Source organism: Orcinus orca, chromosome 12 (assembly GCF_937001465.1).
Source record: "Orcinus orca chromosome 12, mOrcOrc1.1, whole genome shotgun sequence".
NCBI lineage: Eukaryota > Metazoa > Chordata > Mammalia > Artiodactyla > Delphinidae > Orcinus > Orcinus orca.
The window spans coordinates 28,349,058-28,375,059 of NC_064570.1; the positions used below are offsets into that span (position 1 = coordinate 28,349,058).

Here is a 26,002-nt window from a genome sequence, read left to right on the forward strand (position 1 = left end):
TTTTCACTAGCCTCACCAATAAGCCCTTTTCTTAAAAAAATTTTTATTTATTTTTTGGCTGTGTTGGGTCTTCGTTGCTGCACGTGGGCTTTCTGACTTTCTCTAGTTGCGGTGAGCAGGGGCTACTCTTCCGGGGACTACTGTTCGTTGCGATGTGAGGGCTTCTCATTGGGTGGCTTCTCTTGTTGTAGACCATGGGCTCTAGGCGCCCGGGCTTCAGTAGTTGTGGCGCACGGGCTTAGTTGCTCCACGGCATGTGGGATCTTCCCAGGCCAGGGATCGAACCTGTGTCCCCTGCATTGGCAGGCAGATTCTTAACCACTGTGCCACCAGGGAAGTCCCAGCCATTTTTAATATGAAACGCCAGGACAGATTATCCAAAATTTAGGAAAGAAAGAAGTGAGAATTGCCTCTTCACTATTATTAATACCTGATAATTTCTCACATTGATGGTGCTTTTTAAACACAAATTAACAGTCAACAAAACAACTCAGGAAGAAGAATGAGATGGTCATTTTAGTGCTCTATTTTTCTGGTTTTCTTTGTTAAGTGAAGTGATGGCAGGTGATGGGGGTGATTAAGTACAGACTAGAAATGAGCTACATTTAGACACTGTCTACAATGGTTTTTCCTAGGATGAAGCCCTTATTTAACTTTAAATCCATGGTTCTACAGACTTGTGTTCTCTGAATGCAGCTGTGTAATTAGTAATCATCATTAATCATTTCTACTTCTGTACTTCTATCACCAACAAAATTATAGCAACCTATATTTTTAGTAAACTCTAACTGTAAGTTCAATTTGTTATTTATTTATTACTTTAAGAAGCAGTTTGCTGAACTGATTACACAAATCTAAAATAATGTATCTGAAGATAGAAATAAAACTTCCCATCAGGAATAAATAGGATTTTCAAAAGAAGAGTATCTGCCTCTTGGCAAAAGGAAAAAAGAAAAAATAAAACAGAAAATTAGGCTTCCAGGCTTTTTCTACCTTTAATGTGAAAATGAATATTCACGTGGGATGGCTTTAGACTATTAGAAAATGCATATCAGGTAACAGATGTATAATTTATGGACCTGATTGCTTTAAGCAGAGAAGATTAAAAATGAGTTTTGCAACTCAGGTTGTTCTCATGAGGCAAACATATGCTAATTATTCAGAATTGAAACCTGACTGTGAAACATAAAACCAAAAGGAAAAGAAACTTAAAGAAACGTTTGAGAAGTAAACTGTCCCACCACTCAGAAAGATTTTCTTGTCTCTTTCTATGGGAAGAAATTAGGTGGTTTATATATATATATATATATATATATATATATATATATATATATATATATTTTTTTTTTTTTTTTTTTTTTTTTTTTTTTTTTTTGTGGTACACGGGCCTCTCACTGTTGTGGTCTCTCCCGTTGCAGATCACAGGCTCCGGACGCGCAGGCTCAGCGGCCATGGCCCATGGGCCCAGCCGCTCCACGGCATATGCGATCTTCCCGGACCGGGGCACGAACCCGTGTCCCCTGCACCGGCAGGCGGACTCTCAACCACTGGGCCACCAGGGAAGCCCGGTTGTTTATATTCTTGAAAACTCCATTAGATAGTGAGAACTGAGCAGCTGAGATTCTCTTATGGGACTGTATGTAGACATTCCCCGGGTTCCGATTCAGGATTTCCAAGCTTTCTGGGGTGGATGGGTAAATAGATGTATCAGCTGGAGCTGAGAAGCATTCTCTGAGCCAGCCTCAAGATGTGAAGGAGACAGGGCTTATTTCATTTATGAAACTGAATCATTCGTAGACTCAAGGACAAAAGTCTAACAATGAAGATGACTAACATAAAATTATCACTGTCAGACTTACATTATATCTGGAAGAACTGGATTATAAAAGCCAAGTCATGTGTTGTCAAGGGCCTGAGGTTTGCAAGGAAATTCTCTCAAAAAGGCCCATGCAAAAAATGTCCTGAAGTAGAATCTGAGACCTGGTAGCACAAAAGTGCCTTGAATGTGCTTAACTGGCAGGGTGAAGACCAGGGGACAGGGGCAGTCTCTAAAGTAGCCACAGCCCTTCAATCACATTCAGGAACTGGTGCTTCGAAAAAACAAACCACCGAAAATAGTACAGAGAAATGTCACAGCAAATCAAGTTAAAACATGGTAAGCCAAACTTTATACTCCTATAAGAACAAGGAGTCCCAAGGAGAGGTACACTGGACTTTTCAAATGTTCTACAAACAAAGAGCAATGCATCCTTCACTAGCATCTTATTTCCTGATTTTTGTTTTATTTTGTTCTGTTTTGTTAGTATTCATTTTAATGTCTTCTTTGGAAGAGATAGATTTTTCTCCAATTTAAAAAGAAACAGGAATGACCATCTAGGGTAGAATGGATAACATACAGTAGAATCTTGCATGAATCTTAAAAATGTAATATTAAGAAAAACGAGTCACAGAAGAATATGTTTAATATGATTCCATCTGTACAAAGGTCAAAAATAGGTAAAATTAAATAATTTATTTATAGAGATCCATATGTAAGTGGTAAAACTATAAAGAATAGCAAGGAACAACTAATATAAAATGCAGAATTATTGTTTCTTGGAAGGGGGCAATAGAGAGAGGGAGATGTGATCAAGGAGGCATGGGGGGGTAAGGGGGGGTGTCCCATATATGGACAATATTCTGTTATTACTTATGTTGATGGTGCATGCCTGAGTGTTCATTTTATTATTATTCTTTAAACTGACCATAAATGTTATCATATACTCTTATAAATGTATAATTTACAAATTTGACTTTTTTTAAAAGAGATGGGTCAATTTTTATCATTTCATTTTGTTTCTTGAAATCCCAGCACACCTATCTTCTGAAGGTAGCCTTCACCTGGAGAAATCTGTGAAGAAACTCAAGATGCAGCGTTTCCAGACTCGTAGACAATGCAGCCATAGAGCAAAAATAAACAAATAAATTAAAATCAGGAAAAAAAAATCACTGGGTGGATGATTTTTAAAAGTCGGCCCCCATATATACTGCCTGCCATGGCCTGACACTCAAGGCCTTTTGCCAGTGGAACCCAGTCTTTCTAAAGAGTATTTCCTAGAACTTCCCTGTGAAGCTTCTTTCCTTGTGAAATATGATTCCCTGTGCAAGCCTTACATTTTCCACCCTTGTGCTTTGATGATCTCTTTCCAGTTACCTATATTTCCCACCCTCTTGATGATTGGCCATTACAGTTTGACCTCTTCTGGGAAACCACCATGATAACCTCATAACCTCAGTCTGAAGTGCTCTAGCCTTTTCCCGAACTCTTCAACAACTGCCTATTTAATTTTTCAAGCAGTTAATCTTGTGTGCCTTGTAACACTGGCATTTTCACCAACCAGATTTATTTTCCTCCTTGGCAAGGAGCTGGACTGTATTTCCTGTCCTCCTTTGCAGGTAGCTGTAGCCACGTGATTGAGTTCTGCCCAAAGGAATGCAGATACCAGGTGCGTAGTTCTTCTCCAGGCCCTGTTCTAACACCTCCCACAAAATCCTCCACACCCTCTTTCTTCTCATCAGTGGTTACTTACAGGAACCCGAAGAAGCACTTAAAGCTCTAGGGAATTGTAGGCTCACGTCAGGGGTCATTAAACTTTTTCTGTAAAGGGTCAGATAATAAATATTTTAGGGCTTTGAGGATATATAAGGTTCCTGTTGCTGCTGCTACTGCTTCTCCAACCCTTTAAAAATGTAAAAGCTCTTCTTAGCTTCTAGAATTGGGCTGGGTTTGACTTGGGGGCTGTAGTTTGTCAGCCCCTTCACAGATGAAAAGGTCTTAGATTTCAGAATGCCTATGTAAAGCACAGCCCCCTCCCCCCTACTCCCCCCGCCTCCTGTGTCTGCAACTGACTCACTTGGATTATGATGGGAATGATAACTTTTACTGTGTTTCGCTTTCTCTGAACTATAGCTATGAGACTTTCTATCTCAAATGCAATAAAGAGATAACTATTTGGGGAACTTGAACAAAGTGGAGCTCCAATTTCAAGAAGTCGAGGTCCATTCACCCCCAAATAGTCTTCTTTACTAAAAATGTTGCTTATTCTAGAAGTATCTTGTTTGCTACGCTGCTTTGTCTAGTCCTTGTCTAGGGAACCATCGTGATCAAACAAATCTGCCTAGGCCAGAGCAGACTGCTTTAAAATCACAGCTTTAAAATCCAGCAGAAGAAGTTTCCAAGTTGGAGGAGGATCAAGAGGAGAATCTGGAAGAGTAAACAAAGAAAGAAGATGTGCGCTTCACCACATAAATTGAATCTGCAAAGCATATGGAAACCTCAGGTGTATCTGACTCATAATATTAATATTTTCTCTAAGATCTACAATCTCCCTCCTTCTCTTCTCCACTTTTCTGAAATAACCCACATCTGTGAAGTTTCTTCTTTTTTTATATTTCTCAGTCCCTACTGATGCACAGAACTCACTAGTATCGACAAGCCCAGGCAACCTTTGGTAGCAAGTCAGGGTGGCGTAATGAAATGTTTGGGGAAAAAACTCCCCACCGCAGTCTGGTTCACTCAAACAGCTTGCCAAGATGATGCGGTTCTCATGCAAAGAAAAAGTGCTCCTTCACCTGTACCAGCAAGTTGCTCCCCCTGAGACAGCAGACTGCATTTGTTTTGACACTGAGTGAGTCGCTCTTTTCTTTCATAGGCTGACAGTTGTTCTGTCCCTTGAAGCTGCAAACTACCTCAAGGGCAAGTTTTTCTTTCTACATGTACTGTCTTCACTTACTTACTAACGTGCAAAACTTGAGAGGCACAAAAGGAACAGGAATACCAAGCAAAAAGCCAACAGACTCTGGTACCTGTTCTTGTAATGCACTTCCATTACCAAAGGAAGACGGTCTCTTTTCGATTGTGATGTGAAAAGTAGACAAGTGATAGCTTCCTAAATCTGGCTCAGTCAAAGGAAGTTCAAAGCCTTCTCTATATTCTGGATTCCCACCTTTCTATCTCTGAAATTATATTTATAGAGACTATAGAGTAGATCTTAATTCTCAGCAACTACAAACAATGGACTCTGAACAGTTATTTATATGTGAGCTTTGAATCTACCAGCCTTCGTTCATTATTTGATGAGCTAGTATTAATAAAATATTCATAGCTCATGTGTTAACTCTTCCAGGGAACCAGCATTTCACTCAGACCTCTGAAAATCATCATTGTGTGCTTTAAGAAGCAACAGAAAACCCAACTGAATAAGAACTGACCTCCTTTCTGGCTGCCCTGGTAGATCACGCTTAGTAGCTGCAGTCTTCATGGTGCCTGTCCCCTGGGCCAGGACACCAGATGCCCCATGACTAAGTCTAACGCATCTAGGAACATAGATGGAGGTGGGGCAGGATGGGGAGAGAGATGACTGACTTTTGCATCCCATCAACGAATGAATGCTGGTCTACTTTGTTTAGACTAATCTAGAAGAACCCAAAGGGATAGAGCAGAATTAACCTTGTGTTGAATCTCCTAATGTCTTTCTTCTAATGCAATTATTTAAAATATAACTCAATAGAAAAGAGCAGCTCTCCTATAAATTTCTTGAAATGTTTATTCATAGGAAGGGTGTTGCTAATTTGATTAATTTTTAAGGATTTGTTAGATATTTTTCCCCCCCGAAATGGATGAAAAGATGAGCAGTTTTAAATTTTGAGTATCTTAAGAGCAACATTGGCCCTAGTGAAATTTTGTTTGAGAAAATTCATAGGAAGTTACTGTGAAGCAACCATATTCTTAGAAAGCTTCTATCCAAGACTCAGGTCAATTCTGAGGTTATTCTGGGAGTTGGATACATTTGTTCTCTCTCCGAATCACAGTTTCTGATGTGTTATTTTACAAGTTCTTGGTCTTTTTCTAAAAACTGACAGGCTTTTGGAAAAGTTAATAATTCAGTGAGTAAAATATGCTTATGTCTGCAAACAACAGAGATGAAACAATGTGCCCCACTTTTACTGTGAATCTTCCTAACGGTATTAAAAATGCAAACCCAAATCTGAAATAGAAAATGTGCAAAAGACTTTAGCCTTTGAATCTTCTCTGCAGGTTTTCCTTGTCATACAATGTTTTCAATTTTCCTTGAGGTGAAACAATTTAGAGCCCAGCTTTAGACCACTCTATCCTATACTACAGAATGTAAAAAGGTTCTTAGAAAAATGTGGCTTCTATGAAAAATAGCTGTATTACACCAAAATGACTATTTCTACATTTTTTCAAACTAATGGAAAGATAAATTTGAGGATGATTCTCTTATAAGTGATACTAATGTCTTTTATGAATGCATCAGTGCAAATCAGATTTGACATCTTGTAAGGAGATATGAGTAGGACTTATCAGGTTTTGCAATGATATTTCAGTTATATCTGGGATGTAGCTGTCAAACAATAAGAATAGCCTCCTAGTCCATAAAACAATATGCCATCTTCAGACTAAAGATGAATACTGTATTTTAGAACACAAAAAGTTCCGTTTCTTGGGTTGCTATTCCACCTGTCCATAACTTCACAGAAAATTACCTATTAGAAGCTCAAACTCAAGTAAATAATTTGTGAAGTAATACATAAATTCATGGAAAGAAAGGAAATCCTATCTGCTGGCAGACTTTGCTGTGAGCAGTGCAAGAAGGACTAGCTCTTCTCCCCTGGAACCCTTGGTTTCCTTTGCCTGGAACCCTCTTTCTCCATCTTTGCATGGCTACCTCTGTCTTGCCTTGGGATCTCAGCTTAAAGGTCACCCTACAACGATCTTTCTGATCACCCAGTCTAAGTAGGTGCCCTACTATATAATTGCCCATGTAGCCCTTATAACTAACTGATATTCTTGGGTTTTGTTTCATGTCAATTTCCTTGCACTTGGAGAGCATGAATTTTGTGATATTCATGCTGTAATCCTAGCATCTAGAACACCTGCGAAGGCAAGTGTTATGGGTTGAACTGTACCCCCAGGGCCCCCAAAATATGTGTTGACATCCTAAACCCCAACACCTCAGAATGACCTTATCTGGAATACAGTTGTTGCAGATGTAATTAGTTAAGATGAGGTCATGTGAAGTAGGGTGGGCACTTAGTCCAAAAAGACACTCTTCTAAGAAAAGGGAAAGACATACAGACAGAGAACACTACGTGAAGACACAGAAACATGGAGAAGATGGTGATGTAAAGACAGAGGCAGAGATTGGAGTTATACTGCTACAAGCCAAGGGACACCTGGGGCTACTAAAAGCTGGAAGAGGCGAGGAAAGGTCCTTCTTTAAAGCCTTCGGAAAGAGCATGGCCCTTCCAACACCTCAATTCCCTTTTCAAATGCTGATGGCTCTCATTCCACCCCCTCACGCGATGGCCAGATACATGCCTTAAAAATGATACTAAAGAAAAATGGGATTTTAGCAATAAAGACTTGTTGTATAGCAAATGGGCTGAAACATATTCTATTGCAGTTTTCTGGTTCAGCTTGAAATAATATTGTATAATTTCATCAGAAGTACTTATAGGAGGAAAGATTTTTACCATAACTTTGTACAAATGTTACTGTAAATTTGCATGTTTCAGCTAGCATTATTTAATAATTTTAAAATGCATTATGTATATATTTTCTTTTTTGCAGCAATAAGAGCATGCCTTTGGGACAATGGATGGAATCAGAGTTGAACTGAAGCCAACTCCAGTTTTTTAAGGAAAAATTTTCATGACACTTCCAGGTGGGCAGATTCAAAGACAGCATGAATCAGTGTCAAAATGATAAAGGAAATATTCTGGGTTATTAATTCCCAAAGTCTGCATGACCAAAATAGTAATAGCTCAGAAACACAAATTCAACATGTACTCATTGTTAAAACTGATGTTTAGTGATTCCTTTTTTAAAAATCTGAAATCACTTGAAAACCAATCATACGTGTGTGTGTGTATATATATATATATATATAGAGAGAGAGAGAGAGAGAGAGATACACACACACACACACACACACACACGTGTGTGTGTGTGTGTTTGAAATCACTAGCATTTGGGAACTGAAAAAGTTTATGATGAAATCCTTAGAAAGGCTACTATAGCCAGTGACTCCATTTATATCAAGTATATCTTCCTAAATCAGTGGGAAGTGTGTTCACTTATTCCTCAGTGCCATAAGAGCAATTTCTTTAGCAGGCATATTATCCTATAATTGCAGTTTTCTCTCTGTCTCATCTGGACACAATACATAGAATTAAGTAAAAAGAAGCAAAGGGATGTACTGAAAACAAAGATCAGACTTTGTTGGGGGTCATGTGCAGGGTCTCAGAGCATTTCCTGTCTCATAGGAAGCGTTCACATCATGACTTGTCATCTATACTGTCTAGCCCACTGTCTCCTAATTTCCTGGAATAAAACCAAACTAAGCAAAACAATAAAAATGACAATTTTTCTATGTTTTGGAATTCCAAACTCTTATTACTGGAATGCTAAATCTTTCAACCCTAGTGGCTATTGTGCCGTCCAAAATTAACAGTGGTTTTTAATGGTTTGTTTTTTAAAATGTTATGCTTCTATGTATATCCCATAAATTATAACAACTTATTATAAATATTACTCTAAAATGTTGGTTTAGTACTCAAATCAACCTTTGTTTTTACTTCCGCAAATGGTTTGAACAAAACTCATTCTCCCTTAAATATTAATTGGGTTTTAGATGTAGGCAAATGACCGGAAAGTGAGTAATAGGAAAACAATCCTTAGTTTTGTCTGTGAATTTGCCATTCTTCCCCTCTACATGTTCTTGCTGGTCTAATGGTTTCCAAATCTGGTCCATATTTTATCTTTTTCTTATAAAAGAAACCATCCCATATGGAAACAGGGTTATATTTTATCAGTACCATCACCACCAACTACATCACCATCACCACTTTTCAATTTGCAGAAAATTCAGCGTTATCTGCCAAGTTGGCAAGATGTCAAAAGTGCATAGATTGTTTTAATGAGAATAATTTCTTCCATTGTAGATGAATTTTAGGGACCCGTGTCAGGTGTGGGAGAGCTTCTGTGTCATAAGCTTTCACATCGCACAAATTAGTAGGATGGTCCAGGTACAGAGGCTTGAAGAAATCAACAAAAAACTCTGCTTTTCAAACCAAGTTGAGAGTTAATTTTAGGATACCCTTGGGAATGTGCAACCATGAGTGAGGTGTCCCTGGAGTAAAGGGTCAAACAGGAGCTGCAGGATGGGTTGAGGTGAGTGTGGGTCAGTACGTGTGTGGTAGAGGTTTGGCTAGTACACAATTTAATATCTATTTTTAAAGGAAACTCAGATTATGGAGGCAAACGCAAAATTTTCATAAAATTTTAGGACAAAAATGTTCTGTCCTATTTTCTGTTTGGAGCAAACATTCGTAGAGAGTACAAATTCATTTAGCTTAAGGAGAAGCATTTATCCAAGGTTTATCCAATCCAGTGTTGTTATTATATTGGTAAGGAAATAAAAGTGACTTACCAAGCCACTAGAAGCTAGATTTTCTGACTGTTAAGCCTCAGCTCTGATTCATAGCTCTCTGAGGAAAAAGGAAATGCAGAATTAACATCTATTGAATATCATACATGGGCCGGACACAGTGAAAGCTGCCAGGCACTGTCTTCTTCCCAAGCAGAGGTTAAGGGCTAGGCTCCCAGTTAGATTTCTTCAGCAGGAAATTGGTTCCATCTCTTACTATCTGTGTGACCTTAGACAGGTCACTTAAGTTCTCTGATTCCTAGTTTCTTCATGTATAAAATGTGGTTCATGAATGAACCTTCCTTACTGACAAGGATTAAGTGAGATAATCCTTAAGCCTTCATAGTGTTTGACACATAAATGTCGGTTCAATGAATATTGAGTACAAAAAGAGGAAAAGAAACTTGGCATGTCATAGGGGTGCGGGGGATGAAGTAAATGGGAGGAGATTTTATGCCTATTTTTACAAATGAGAAACATTAGAGTTGGGTAAAATTCAGTAATTTGCCAACAAATTGCAAAACCAGAATGTGAAGTTTTGTCTGTTTCAACCCAAACTTCAGGTTGTGTCCGCTATACCACAATGCCTTATAGAAAGGTTAAGAGGCTCAGGGAACTAGAAAGAATGCTGGGATCATCCGCTTGGAGAGCCGGCTACTGTGCTCATGCTGAGCTCTGAAAGCCTCCTGGCAGCTTCCCAGTAACTCTAGAAATCTACGAAGCTCTGAACTGGGTGCTGCCCAAGTGGCAGAAGCCAATGAGAATATTCAGGTGATAGTGCAAATATGACTCTAGGTTAAAGTCTGGAATGTAAAGTTGGCTTCCTTTAGCTAATTACCAGTCCATTCTCAAGGGCAGGTGCTGTGTGTGCTCTCTTTCTGCACAGCTGACTTACTCCACGCCCAGAACTCTCAGAACTTGCTCTGTAAGACCTTGCTCTGTAAGAAATTGCTCTGTGTCAGCTCTGCCAATACTGTGACCTTGGGGAGGTCACTTAAGTCTTCAAGGCTGGTTTAGGACAAACGCTCAGGCCACACCTCCAACCAACTAATGCAGATTCTTACAGAATGAGACCCTGAAATATGTAATTTTTATGTAAACTTTTCACTGAAGTCAAGCTTACATCAGAAAAAAGAAAAAAAGTACAAAGCCTGTAAGTGTACAGTTCCACTAATTTTCACAAAGTGAATACAGTCTCAAATCAAGTAATAGATCAAACCAGACCAGAAGACACCCTTCTAGGCCCCCTATTAGTCACTCTTTCCCAAGATACCCACTATATATTCTTACTTCTAACATCATAGCTTACTTTTGCCTGTTTTTTGTTTGTTTGTTTGTTTTTTGCGGTACGCGGGCCTCTCACTGTTGCGGCCTCTCCCGTTGCGGAGCACAGGCTCCGGACGCGCAGGCGCAGCGGCCATGGCTCACGGACCCAGCCGATCCGCGGCACGTGGGATCTTCCCGGACCGGGGCACAAACCCCTGCATCGGCAGGCGGACTCTCAACCACTGCGCCACCAGGGAAGCCCCACTTTTGCCTGTTTTTGATATTTATATAAATGGAGCCACACAGTGTATGTTCTTTTGTATCTGGCTTCTGTTACTCAACAGAATGTTTGTGAAATTCATCCATGTTATTGCATGTAGTTACAGTTTGTTTGTTCTTATTGCTATATAGCAGGGGGTCAACCTCCTGTTTTGTGAATAAAGTTTTATTGAAGCACTGCCAGGCTAATTATTTGTTTTCCCTCCCCCTCCCCCTCCCCCTCCCCCTCCTCTCCGCCTTCTTCCTCTTCTTCTGATGGCTTAGCAGTGGTGAAGTTTTATTATGATTTTTTGAGGAAATGTCAAGAGGAGAATGTAACAGAATTTTATAAAGGAATATTCTCAATTGAATCACATTCTATCAGGGTTTGGCAATACCTATCTGTGTGAAGATGAGATATATAAAATCTCAGTACAGATCAGCATTAGATGAACATTTGCTATTGATTTTGATCATACTTTGAACTTCAATGAAGCAAAATGTATACTCCCCAAAAGAATTTCCTTCTTCATATTAATAGATCTATATTATCAGAAACTGTATTCAATTATTATTTTGTTTTGAATGGTATCAATTTTAAAATTGTGAAAACTGTTTCTCTGTTGTGATATAAGTACCTGCATCCTACATAATAGCCTCAGTTTTGATTTTTCTGGCCCACAAAGCCTAAGTATCTACTGCATGTTCCTTTACAGAAAAGTTTGCTTATCTCTGCTCTAGACAGTGCCCAGTACTAAAACTAAGTGTACACGCAGTAATTTCTTTTGCTTGTTTCTGAGTCTCGGATAATTTTTTCCAACAGAGAGAAGCACACAACTTTTCTCTTATGAAGGTTATGTTCTATACAGGGAAACCAGGCAATAAATAAAAATGGATAATAGATAAGGGAGTGCTATGATGAAAATAAGGTGATGTGATAAAGATGATGGGATAGAGTGATGGGGATGCAATTAGATTGGGTGGCCAGTGAAGGCATTACTGCGGAGGTACCTGAGAGTTAGGAATGATAAAAAGTGGCCAGATGGGCAAAGAGTTTGGGGCAGACCGTAGAAGCATTGGGAATAATAAGTGCAGAAATCTTAAGACAGGAATGAATTTGGTGCTTTTGAGGGAAATAAAGAAGGCCAGTGTGGCTACGCCAAGGTTAGAAGTGAGCTATAGTGAGAGGGCTGGCAGCGCCCAGGGCAGGTCTCCTGTCTGCCTCCTGCATGGATCGTGAAGCCTTCAGGCTAATTTGTTTCTGTATTGTCTACAGCTGCTTTCACACAACAATGCCAGAGTTTAGTTGCCACAGAGACTGTTTGGCTGCCAAAGCTGAAAATATTTACTATCTGACACTTGACAGAAAAAAGTTTGCTGACCCCTGCTCTGTAGTATCCAATCGCGAGTATACCAACATTTCTTTATCCATTTTACTTTCGATGGGCATTTGGATTGTTTCTAGTTTTGAGTTAATACAAATAGTGCTGCTGTGAACATTCTTGTACGTGTTTTTGGTAGCATGTGTACATATTTCTATTGGATGTATGGCATGTGTATTTTTTGAAACCTCTGATCGATTCTAGTGTACAGACAGGTTTGGGCACTTCTACTTCAGAGATGTTTAGAGAGTTGAAATCCAAAGTGTTTAAACTGTCGTGCCCAAGGTTACACAGAAAATAACTGGCAGAGCTGAGACTGGCAACCAAACCCGTTTCATGGAACAATGCTGGTTTTCCACTGTAGCTCCTATAGCCGTTATCTTTAGAACATTAACTTAGAAGGGTCTTTACTTATCCAAGGTCCTTCACAAATACGACTCTTTTCTACCATTTGTGGTTGTACCTTTTAAAGAACAGGAATGGATTATATAAATCACTTAATCCAACCCCTTCATCTTATAAATAAGTAAACTGAGGCATAAGGATATTAATAATTCGCCCAAAATAGGCATTTGAATCATGACTTTTATCATGTACTACAAAATGATTTTTAACTTGCTGTTGCATCTGCACTTGTCTTTACATTTAATACTATTCCAGTCAATTAACTGACACACGGAATGCCTATTTGCTTCAACTATTTAAATTTGCAGAAATATCTAAATTAAAACTCATAATTTCTCCCCCCCTTCCAGCTCTATGGCCTCTCCCCTGCTTCTAGGTGATCCATTTTAACAATTTGTATTTTCATCATCTACATATAAATATATTAAGATGCCTGTAACTGGTATGAGTCCACAACTTTGATGAGGAAGAAATATAACTTAAATTTTCTTTAACTCAAATTAATTTCTGGTTTGAGTTTCCATCCCAGCAGTTAGGTGGCCACTCAGTCTCAGTTAATTTGGAATAACCTCCTTTTTTCCTATAACTGGGCCTGCATTTCAGGGAGCGGGTTATGTAGGACCAAGAAATTGAGTGGGAGGGAGAACATGAACAGCATCTGATTCTTCGTAATCATAGTGATATTGATACTTCCTTCATCTGGGCCTTGGCCACTGGTTCCCACAAATGCATTGGCCCCTGTTGTCAGACCCTGTCAGGTGCAGTGGTTTCTGTGCTATGTCTGAGCCACAGCACTCTGTGCCAGGCTGTCTGAGGCCTTACCTGCCTGGCTCCCTACAGCCATTTCCTCTGCAGGCTCTTCCAGCCTCCCTGGCCTCCACCTGGAAATTGAGTGCAGTTTCCTCTGGTCTTAGATCCCACCAGCCTAGCTGTAGTTTTCCACTTGCTCAGGCTCCATCTGAGGCTTTTGGCATTGGGCCCCCTTCTTCCAGGCTCACCTCCACACTCACTGCTTTCCTTCCAATACACTCTCATCTCCCCCCAAGCTGGGAGCATCTCCTCTCCAACCTTTAATAAGCATCCTTGTACACGTGTTTTGTACACTTGTATTTTCATGTCTGTCATATACCTTTTTCCAGTCAGGCAGTGGCGAGACCCCTCTCTTCTCCAACCCTCAAATATTTGCAAGTTTGACTTTTCGGAAACCGGTTGCTAGGACGATTCTTTTGTCTGTTCATACCTCATTGGGAACAACACGCCCGGAGCAGTCTAGGGGCCTGAATGGGAGTAATGGTAGAAGGGGGTAAAATGTGAACTAGTGGAAGAAAAAAAAAAAAACATGGTTAATATCACAATCTTATCCTACTACAAAAGTAGGCACATCTGTAAAAGAATTATTTAGTTTTGCTCTTATTCTAAAATTGGCTTTATACAGTATATCAAACTGTAGCTTATACTTTTTCACCGAATGTATCTTGGACAAATACATGCATACAGATATGACTCATTATTTTTAATGGCTTCATAGTACAGTTTGTTCAATTATTCTCCTTGCTGATGGATATCCAGGTTGTTTTTGTTATTACAAACAATGATAGTATTAACTAATATTTATTTGGTATTAAAATATAGTAGACAATGTTTAAACACTTAACATGCATTCTACCGTTTAATCTCTATAAAAATTTCATGAGATATATCATACTTTGCCTTCTTTTTTTGCAGATAAGAAAATTGAGGCACAAAAGGATTGAATAACTTACGAGGTAAGTTATGGATTTGAATTTCACCGAGTCTAACTCTAGTGGCCGTGCTCTTAGCCAACACACGGTTCTGCGTTTTTCCTTCAATGAGCACACCTGTATACAGGTTCATATAGTTTATTTTTATTTCTGTCATATAACCACACAGAACTGAGATTGTAGGTAAGGTCTCTGTGCATTTTTATATTTTGACAAATGCTGGCAGATTACTTTTGGGTTGAAGCAATTTACAGAACCATCCCAAGTGTTCAAGAGTAAGGATTACCCCCAAGACTTACCAACAGTGGGTGTCAGGCCTTGTCTGAAGTTATTTCATGCTGGTAGGAACACTCTCCCTCCATCTCAAATGATGATCAGATGTTTCAGTTTTCACTTCCGTGATTAATAACATGGATGTCAAACATCTTTTCTTAGGTTTATTGGTCCTTCGTATTTCCTCTGCTGCAAATTGCCTGTTCACATCTGTCATTTTCTAATTAATTTGCAAGAGCTCTTTGTGTATTAGGGGTATTAAGCCACTGTCTTATATGTACTGTAAATATTTTCTCTTACAAGATCATTTGTTTTCTTCTTTATACCACACAGTAGTTATACATGTTAATTTAATCAACTCTTTTCATTTTTTCCTTCATAAACTAGTTACATAGTACTCTATAGTATGAATAGTTTTTTAAAAATATAATATTATTTACCCTGTTTCCTATCTTGCTAAAGAAAGCTTTTCTCATTCCATAGCTATACAAATGTTTTCCTGATGTTTCTTCTAATATCTTTATAGTTTTTCATGTTTTATATCTGGTTCCTTAATACAGCTGGAATTTACTTTTGAATATTATAAGATAGGAGCTGATGTTATTTTCTTGCTAATAGATAGCCAATTATCCCAGTTTTGTTTATCATATGTACTTTGAGTTGTATGTATAATGAATATTATACTTCCTCCCCCAATGACTTTCACTCCCAGATACACTTGGATCTATATCTGGGCCCTATTCTTTTCTATTGACTTATCATTTTTAATACCAGTATCATTCCACTTTGATTCCAGTAACTTTAAAGTAAAGTTAGATATCTGTTAAATGAAGAACGCTCCCCCATTTCTGAAACAGACCTATAAAGTTCATTAGATACTTTTCTTCTCCAGATATTTCATAATATCTCAGTAGACCAGGATGCTACCTTCTCATAAACTGGTTTTCTCATGAATGAAGAAATGCAACTTTATTAGGCAAATGAAGCTCCTTATGTCTGAAAATTTACACGATCTGACATTTTTCAAATTCTGTTATATAATATTGTCAATGATTTGACCTTGAATTAGAATTAGAATTTTCTCTCAGCTTTAGATGTTATCTAAAGTTCAGACAATTGAGAAATAAGCCAATAAGGGGAAAAAGTTAGCAAATTTATGACTGATAAAAATCATTATTTTGTTTGAATAGAAACAATTGAATTTAGCAATAATTTAACTGATTGTTACTCTTGTAATTCAATGTTTTTTTTTTTTGGTGTCCCTTCCCCTGTCCCCAATCTTTATCACTAATTTGCACCCAGCTTTAATTTTAAAAGCTTTTTATTCCAAGCTTCATTATGGATGTGAGAGAGCTAAAGTTTATGGGTTTTTTAATGCCAAGATCTTAACTAATTTTCCATCAATGTCCATGGGTGTGTTGGTTCTCGTGACTTTTGCCTAGGCTATTCCTGTTTGTAAATGCAGCTCCACAGGCATATTTCTCTAGCTCTATCTATGTTCAAGCAATCCAAATAGAACCACCCTGTATGTAGTATATTACTAATTTATAACTGAAACTGGCACAACAATGATTCACGTGCTGTATGTAATATCTATTACTGCTTCCTACGAACTCTGAAAACATTTTTATTTTGGGAAGAATTCTGTCTGAATACCCACCACAGTGGATTTTTGCCCTCATTTCCGTAGTATTTATTTTCGGTGGCGTTTGTGAGACGATGAGGATCTATTTTGGTTAAGGACCCTATTCTCTTCCCAGAGGAGGAAGTGACAGCCCAGTGCTTTGTCTCCAGCTCCAAAGCTGTTAGACAGTTCAGACGGGGAGCTCTGTCAACCAGGCACCAGGAAGGCTTCTCTCTTCTGATGGAACAACTGAACAATTGTTACTATTTACAATGGGCCAAATGGAGAAGTATTCTTAGAACAATAAGAAAAGGGAAAGTCAGCCACCAGACAGGAAAGAAGGCTTTCAAGCAACATCAAACTCAGAGAATGTGAATGTCTTTAAAATGTAAACAGTTTACCCATAACACCTCTCCAAATAACAATACCAGGGGTGCTTGCCATGTGCAAGGCACTTGACTTACACTATTATCTCTAATCCTCTAACAACCATACAAGACAAGTGTTAATCCAGTCTGACACAGAAAGAAACCAAGGCCAAAGAGCTTGTAATAACCACTCCATGGCTGGTAAATGTGGAATTCAAACCCAAATTTGGATAATACAGTTAAGATATCCCCATACTCTTACCTACCTTTTTTTTAAATTAAAAAATGCATGGAGATTTACAGTTCTTAATGGGTGAATCTATAATCTTCTTACAAAAAGCACCAGGTAGCACTGAGGGCTCCATTGATACTCTGAAATATGTTCTCTCTGAGTTTCTCTGAATACTGCAGAGGCAATGGGAATCAGAAGAAAACTTGCTAAATGCTGTGTGATATGACAGCCCCCTTTGTCACATACATAATTATTCCCTCTCTATCACTCTCAAACTCTGCAAACGACCCGTGGGATGAACTCTTATTCTGCTTACAGTAACTTCAAACCTTGAAGACAAGTGTGTAGCTTAGATATCTATATTCACAATAACCATCATACTAATTTTTAACAGACCAATTGGGTTATCTATGGCACAAGTATGATATATGCATCTGAAAAATAATCATCTGTTTTAAAAGAGTTGGCCTTCTTTCCATTAGAGTTTTAACATTTCCCTGAAAATTTCTATTAAATGCTAGATCAATGAAGCAAATCTTACCTTATTTGTAGATAATTTACAATAGGTGAGAGGAGAAAATAATGGATCTAAAAGTGAGATGCTGACTGGGTTGTTTTGCATATGTAGTAATATATGAGAAAAAATAAATAATTGATCTAAGAGCTATAATGGACCATGAAAAGTTGCTAGTTTTCTAGTTGCTTCAGATATAATGACACAAATAATTTTATAGTTTTTTGCTAACTTTTTCTTTCGTTCCACTGGGCCCAATCTGGGCCTACTCTACATTTAGGTGGACAAAGGGGATGTTTGTGTGGTATTATTTAAAGCTCCCCTTCTCACTGACTAGTACCATGCTTTCATTCAAGATTTCCTTGTCCTCAGCTCCTGCAACGGCCTGCCACCATTTTTAGAAATATCCACTATGTAGAGGGGAAGGGAACTTCATCCTCCCACTAGCTCTTGTCGATAACATTTTCACGGATAGGTTAGTCATACATTAGTTACCATCACAGAAAGCAGGATTCTGGGCAAATAAATCAGACAAAGCAGCAGTGCACAAGACAGGTATGCGAAGTTAGGATGGTGAGAATAAGATGACTGGCATCTGGAACTCTGTCGAGGACACTGGACACTAAGAGGAGGATGGGGTGGAATGGATAAAGAATGATAAGAAAGAAAGCATTAAAAGAAAAATAATTCCCCCAAAGAGGAGATAGAAGACTTCCTCATCCTTTTGCCTAAGGTTCCCTGAAGTCTATGTTTGGTAAAAGGATCAATCTATAGGACACAACAGACCTTAGCATGGCGGCCATTCCTACAGTCCTCCTCAGAGGGAAACTGCTGTAGCCACAGCACCTGCTGAGGAAGTTACTCTAGGAAGTTCCTCAGGCATAAGTGTCCACATTTGCTCCACATCAGCCTGCTTCCCACAGACAGTTGGAGCAGCGCGCACGCCTAACCCAAAGGCAGTAATCTAGTCAGACCAACAGCCTCCAAGGTGGTCTGACCTCTATGAATAATGGTGATTGCTTGCACAACCTACTTATTTTTACTTGAAAGAGCAATTGACAGACCAACTGTGGTTCTTCAGACTTCGGTATTGGCAGACATTTTCTTGAAAATGAACAAAGTGTGTCTGTCATTTCAAAAAAGGACCTGGCAGTATGCGTTGGGAATGATAAAATTTAAAATTTGAAATGAAAAATAAAGTTTTGGGAAACGTGTAGCTGCCATGTGGAGCTTGACAGCTTTCCAAAACTTAAACACTGTTTTTTAAATGCTGGTGAGATCGGTGATATTAACAAATGTGATTTCTTGGATAACGTGTAATGATGCGTCAACATTTACAAGATCTGCATATCTCATTGAACTAAATTTTCCAGATGACCAATACTTAATATTACAAAAGCCACGAGTGAAATATTCATTTAAAGTGCAAGGTAGATACATGAATTTTTTTTTTTAGAATAGTGAATTTTAATGTAACCGAGTAAGCAAATTTCATTGATATGATTTCAAACTTCATGTTGCACCTAATCTTTAAGAAACCACCACTTGCTGAGTTTTGGTATTCTATCAAAGAAGAATATCCATAATCATCTGGAAAGGCTATTAAAATACTCCTCCTTCTTCCAAATACACATCTGTGTGAGGCCAGATATTCTTCACATATTTTAACCAAAACGGCATAATGCAACATATTGAATGCAGAAGCAGATATGAGAATCCAGCATTTTCTTTTAAGCCAGACGCTAAAGAGATCTACAAAAATGTACAATAAATGTATGCTTCTCCCTAATTATTTCCATTTCTGAATATACAATTATTTTTCAGAACATGTTATTTATGTTAACAGGTAATGAGTTGATTATTATTATTTTAAATGCATTAAAATATTTTTAAAACTTCTCAATGTTAATTTCTGATATGGTAAATAACGATTGATATAATCCACATAAACAAAACCTCTTCGAGTTCCTCACCAGTTTTTAGAAGGAAGCTTAAGACCAAAAAGTAGAAGCTACTGCTTTTATTCCCATTCCTTCTAGAAAAAGGTAGGTAACGCTAAAGAGGAACTACATTTACGGTTTCATTGCAAAAGAAAAAAAATCAGATACAAAAAATTCAGAAATGTCCAAAGGGAATTTCTGTTTTTGAGACCAAAGTCCCAAGTTAAATATATGAAAAGTAAAATAGACAAAGACCCACACAACCGAAATACATTCTTGGCATACTGATAGCTCGTTAGCTAGGAATCCAGCATAGCGTATGAACGCAAAGTCAGCTACTAGGTGGTTACATTTAAACTAAGACAATAATTGCACAAACAGGTTTAATCACTGACAGTGCAAAAAAAGTCATCTATTTTGAATCAAGTGAGAGACTTTCATATTTTGAAAATATATGTATTCTTTAATGCCACCAGATTTAGTCATTAAAAACTGGGTATTAAACAAAGATCTTATTTGCATTGCCTTATTCATATACAATATTCAGATAACAAAAACAAAGCTAAAACTTTTAAAGTCATGCACAAGCAACTGCTCACCATTTCTTCAGAGGCTTTGATAGTACAAGAAAGACTATATTTTGGTGACGGTGGTAGTTTAAGTTTCAGTCAAATTCTGTCAATTACAACAAATGTCAACAATGACAGTCTCAATTGTTGAGCTTCCAGAATGTGTTTTGTCAAATATTAGCTTAAATAGGTTATTACCTCTGACTTAAAATACCTTCGTTATTAAGATTTTTGTATACATACTCATTATAATAAATATCTGATCTGTAGCTTTTTTGAGTTTTGGTGCAATATTGATTAATGTTTTTCACTAAGTAAGAAATAGGTGTATTTTAAAGAATACAGATACAGACCTGAGGTGCTGTCTTGCTGTTTTTATTATTGTAGTTATACTTCTTATACAAGTGAAAAACTGAAAAAAATTTACAAAGTAGCTACATTAACCAAATTCAATAAAATCTAAGTTAACTATGATAGTTGAATCAATGATGTGGCTTTCCAGAAGTTAAACCACTGCTGGCAGCAAGCCCTTGGCACTACTCTAGCAGAATTATTTTGGTTTGACATGAAGATACTACAGTGTTATTAAATGGTAAGATGGCTGTATTCACTCACAGCTCTTTGTTTTAACCAAACTGCAGCAAAACCTTCCTAGGTACAGGATGCTATGATTTCATTGTTCTTCACTCGTATTCCTATTAGCCAGAGCTCTTGAATTCATCGGGCACTGAATTCCCCTAATGGTACCAATTTTGACAGTGATCACCCAGATGATCCCGCATTTGATCACATCAATTATTTTATTACCTTTAGAAATGAAAATGCAAACCTTAAAAATTCTGCAGAGAACTTGATTGACCTCAACTGTGTGACCTCAGAGTCCAGTTGAAGAAACCATGCTTCAGAGTAGAAAGCCTTGGCTGGAGCTGCAGGAAATAGCCTGCCTGCAGAGGAGATAGTCAGGGATGATTTTATTCCTGAAATTGGAAATATACAAGCTTGTCAAAGCTTTCAGAGCTATCCTAATTGAAGGGCCGCAAGTTAGAGAAGCTACTCCTCAAGAGAAGAGCCTTTCTTTTTCTCGGGAAAGCTAAAATTTCCACATTGATTTCCACTTACCATTAAAAATAGGAAGTTTCCATGTCAAGAACACTTTTACTTGCAAATTTTATATAAAATTACTAGTGAGCATTTTTGGGCAACATTTGCCCCATTCTAAAGTCTAAAGCAGAAGTCAGCAAACTGTACCAACTGTGAGTGTAATTAAGCTCACTGTTTTTGTACAAGTGTGAGCTAAGAATGTTTTAAACATTTTAAGAGTATTGTCTTAAAAAACATAAAATAAAAAGGAAAAAATAAGCCAAATAATAAACAGAGAAGGTATGTGGTCTGCAAAATACAAAAGAGTTACTCTCTGACCCTTTACAGAAAAAGTTTTCTGTAAACCCCTACTCTAAAGAACTGCCTATTTTTTTTAAAGTAATATCAGTCTTGTCTTGGGGGAGGGGTTGATAGTATTCATATTCTGTCCTCTTTCTTCTTGATCCTCTTTCATCCTTTATCTTTGCGTCTCCTGTTATTAAATGAAAGGCTTTTAATATATTGCTATATATATTTGTTAAATAAATACTATCATTCAGTCCTTTATTTTAAAAACAGGTGAGAAGGCAATTTATATTAATCCTACTATTTTAAAAAAAAACACTAAAATGAAATAGTCTGCTTAAAATTTTTTTTTCCTGTGGGACAGTAATCTTGAGAAAAAGAAAATGTGGGGCTTCCCTGGTGGCGCAGTGGTTGAGAGTCCGCCTGCTGATGCAGGGGACATGGGTTCGTGCCCCGGTCCAGGAAGATCCCACATGCCACAGAGCGGCTGGGCCCGTGAGCCATGGCCGCTGGGCCTGCGCGTCCGGAGCTTGCGCTCCGCAGCAGGAGAGTACGCCTCTGCCCGCGTATCGCAAAAAAATTAAAAAAAAAAGAAAAAAAAAAGAAAATGTGACCTATTTACCTTAAATGCAGTATTAAAGCAAAACTATTCCTTATAGTCTTCAATTTGTCCTCTCATTCTTTTTTTTAGTAATAAAAAAGTAGGTCACTAACGTTCCCTAAGTTTGGGAGTAACTTGAAAAATGTTTAACCCGAGCTCAGGGCTTCCCACGCGGAATAAGTAATTACTAGACCCGGTAAAGGACAACAGAACATGAACTTCACTTTCTAAAGCTCTTTTCCCAGGAATTAAAGCATGAATAATATTTGTTTAGTAAAAATCTAAATGGATTAATACTCTCTAAGCCTGCAGAGAAATTCACTTTCAGAGCTGCAAAAAGGTTTATAAGCTTCATTAATAATCCATTTTAAGTATGATTAAGTGCTTAGAATATGTTTAAATTCCCAAGAATTAGTTGTTTGATTAACTATTATGTTCTCCTTTACCTAACTCAAAGAACACATTTAAATAGCTGAACAAATGTCATAATTACTCACTAAGGAAATAAAATGTGGTGGGTAAGTGTCTGGGTTCTATGTCATCTTCAATGGATTATTTAGGAAAGAACATTTGAAACTAAGTCCACAAGAATATGCACTGGGACACAGACTGCTGATGAGAGCATTTGGTCCTCAATTCCGAACTCGAAAGACTAAAGAGAATAATGTTTTCTTCCCTGAAGGCAGATAGATGGGTACTTGCTAAGAGCTTCCTTAAGCAAGAAAGTTAGGATTCCTGCCGCATTCTCCAGCCCCTCAGTCTCGGTTTCCTTCATTTCAGGAGTTATCCACAGGAAGCGAGAAAGAGAGAGACTGTGGCGCCCCCTTGGTTGTCTGAGGACTTGATCTACATTAATCTGTGTGCTGCCCGTGGGTCTAGATGGTGAGCCCACCATAACCGGAGACATCTCACCTGTTAAGAAATGCTGATCCAGAGCTTAACTCAGGCAGCCTTGGGGTCACTAGGGCTGCACCCAGCACGCCCCTGGCACATCACGCACACACCTCTTTGGACACTAACTGTTGCCAGCAAACAGCTCTGTAAGGACTTCGGAGGAGATCGTGCCCTCCAGGTCTCTGGAAAAACTGGTAAAGGTCTCTGAGGACACAGAGGGCACTGCCTTCCCAGCACCAGGAGAATCCTGCCCTACACCCTACAGTCCTTATCTGCAAACTCAAAGCGTGGTGTTCAGACCCCCGTGGTTGTGGGCAGCAGCCTTCCCAGAGTCGGGACTACAGTCTGCTGCAGCTGCTCTCCTGGGTGTCTCACTGCTGCTCCTGCACTTCCACTCGAAGCTCCACTCTTTCCCTGACCCCTCAGGCCAGCTTGGACCCAAGTCCTGACATGTCCACGTTCTCAGACTTTATCCCTCCAAGTATGCATGAGTCAGGGCAGCTGGGATCTCTGGATCTTAAAACACCTCCTCCTGCACCACTCCCACCCCTACCGCCTGACCACACCTCCACCTTTGCCCCTGCTGGATCTTGACCTCTGGCGCTCTCAGAGCAGCCAGCCAGCTTGAAGTCTGAGCTTTGGCCTGCGCCCTGTAATTCAACCTTGTCTCCTCCTCAGACTTAATGTTCCTACACTTGTTTTATGAACTTACCCTCCAGCTCTGAGCTCTAGCTCTGCCTTGGCTGGCCTGTTACCTGAGCCACAGAGCCAGACTGGCAGAGTCCCTAAAGTCTCTTCATGCCTATTCCCCAGGTTTGCTGAAGCTATTTCTGTGCTTCCAGATTCCAAGGAATCTCCAAATATAGGACAAAAGTGGAAACTAAGGGAAAGAGAGTTAATAGGGAACACATTGTCCCAGTAAATTTCCGCTGTGAATGCTGGATGAGGAATTACAGAAAGGCAGTTTTTACATCACCATTGACAAGTATTCTTAAGGGAAGGTGAGGCTTGGGTGATAGAATGAGATAGATATTCACTGGAAGTAGAACAAGCCTGAATCGAAAGCTCATCTCTTTTACTTGCCTCCTTTCATAGATAAGAAAATGGAGGACCAAAAATATAAATTGACTTGACCAATATCACTCTAGTTAAAATAGAGCAAAGTTGGAACTAGAGTCTTGCTTCTTGGTTGGGTACGGTATTCTCCACCTTCGTTCTTTCAACAAGCATCCATTGAGTATCTACTCAAGGCCATGTTATTAGAATTTACCAATTCTTGGGTATATAATAGGTGTTAGAAAGATTCAAAATAAATATAACAAAAAGAGCCATTTTAAGGGACATTGATCTGGTGAAAAAAAAAAGTAAATATATATTAAGGATTTTAAAGTAATCCAAGGTTATTTATGCTTGTGTGGTAATAGAAGTATACATAATAAATAAATAGAAGTTTTCATGGGAATTCAGAAAGAAGAACCATCAAATTGGGCTGTGAGTCTCAAGGAAGACATGTTGGATGCTACAGAAATTAAACTGGGAGACAAAAGTTAGGATTTAGAACCTTTGAAAGGAGTGAGAAGGATTTTTAAGTAGGAGAAACTGAAGATTTTTGTTGGGATTTAGAAGAAAAGGTTGTATTGTTTGTGTGGGGACAGATTATAGAAAACCTTGGGAAAAACCCATCAAAAGTGTTCAGGGGCTTCCCTGGTGGCGCAGTGGTTGAGAGTTCACCTGCCGATGCAGGGGACACGGGCTCGTGCCCCGGTCCGGGAAGATCCCACATGCCGTGGAGCGGCTGGGCCCGTGAGCCATGGCTGCTGAGCCTGTGCGTCCGGAGCCTGTGCTCTGCAATGGGAGAGGCCATAACAGTGAGAGGCCCACGCACCACAAAAAAAAAAAAAAAAAAAAAAAAAAAAAAAAAAAAATCAAAAATAAAATAAAATTCCAAAAAAAGCAAAAAATAATTAAAATGGTTGTTATAATTTCATCAGAGCAAATGTCCAATACCATTATATCTGCCATGAAGATCATTGTACTGCGAAAATGATTTTTTGTGATATTTATAAGAAACTAAAATCTATTTTCATTAGTTCCAGCTTTTATTCCATTAACTGATATTCCATGTGATGCTTATTCCACAAGAGCCAAAGCAAAAATGATCTGTGCAGAAGACATTGTTGTTATTGTGTAATTGTCTCCACTAAGGATTAAAATGCTCACTATTTTACCTATAGTTTTGGAGAGAGATCAGTATTTTATACAAAAACAGTTTTGGCCACAAATTAATTTTTCTTGTGCCTTGCTTTTTTTAAACTAAATACCTTCTGACTGAAAATTGTTTCTCCATAATAATTGGTAATAATAAAATAAATGCATATTGGAAGATTTTCCACAAAGGTTGTCTCAGTATATTCTCATAAAGTCTTGTGAGGTAGCAATTACTGTTTTATTTTTTGATGGGTCAGGATATTGAAATCCAAATGAATTAAAATTCTTTTTAATTCCTATAACAAGTCAATGGAAAACCCATATTTTGTGTTCATGGCTGGCTTCCCAGTACATTGTTCTTTTCATCAGCCTTATATATCATGTGTTGATTGCAATGGAGCAATGATTGAAAGTCCCCACAAAGGTTACCTTAAAATTGTTTTATTGTTTCAGCCAAAGTATTTTGTCATAGTCAAATGTGGTGATCTGTACTCTTGTGCTTACTCTACACTGGTCCACCAGCGCTTTGCTTGGCACAGTTTTAAAGCTCTCACTTATAAGTGGAAACATATGCCCTCCCTCATCTCCTGTGTCCGTTCTCCCCTCATCCAGTATCCTCCCTCTCACCCGGATGCTGCCACATCTAATGAGCTTACAATTATTTTTAAACTTCTTTCCATGAGGTGGTATCTGCATACCAGCTGGGGGGAGACAATGTAATCCATCTTGCAGAAGTTAAACCATGGGTTATGTGAAGAGCAGGAGGTGGTAAGAAGGGGATATTTGATGAAACTCTCCATAGAAATGTCAAACTCCATGTCACATTTCTATCTGACTCCAGATTTCAGA

General features: G+C 38.5%; 1 long non-coding RNA gene across 1 annotated transcript; it reads left to right on the forward strand.

The window, feature by feature from the left end:
• The first annotated feature begins 1,321 nt into the window (after nucleotides 1-1,321).
• Nucleotides 1,322-25,178, forward strand: LOC117196811 (uncharacterized). Its single transcript, XR_004477199.2, has 5 exons — nucleotides 1,322-2,155; nucleotides 3,436-4,667; nucleotides 7,634-7,727; nucleotides 14,528-14,568; nucleotides 22,832-25,178. It is a non-coding gene; the product is annotated as an uncharacterized LOC117196811 (long non-coding RNA).
• The last annotated feature ends 824 nt before the right edge of the window (nucleotides 25,179-26,002 follow it).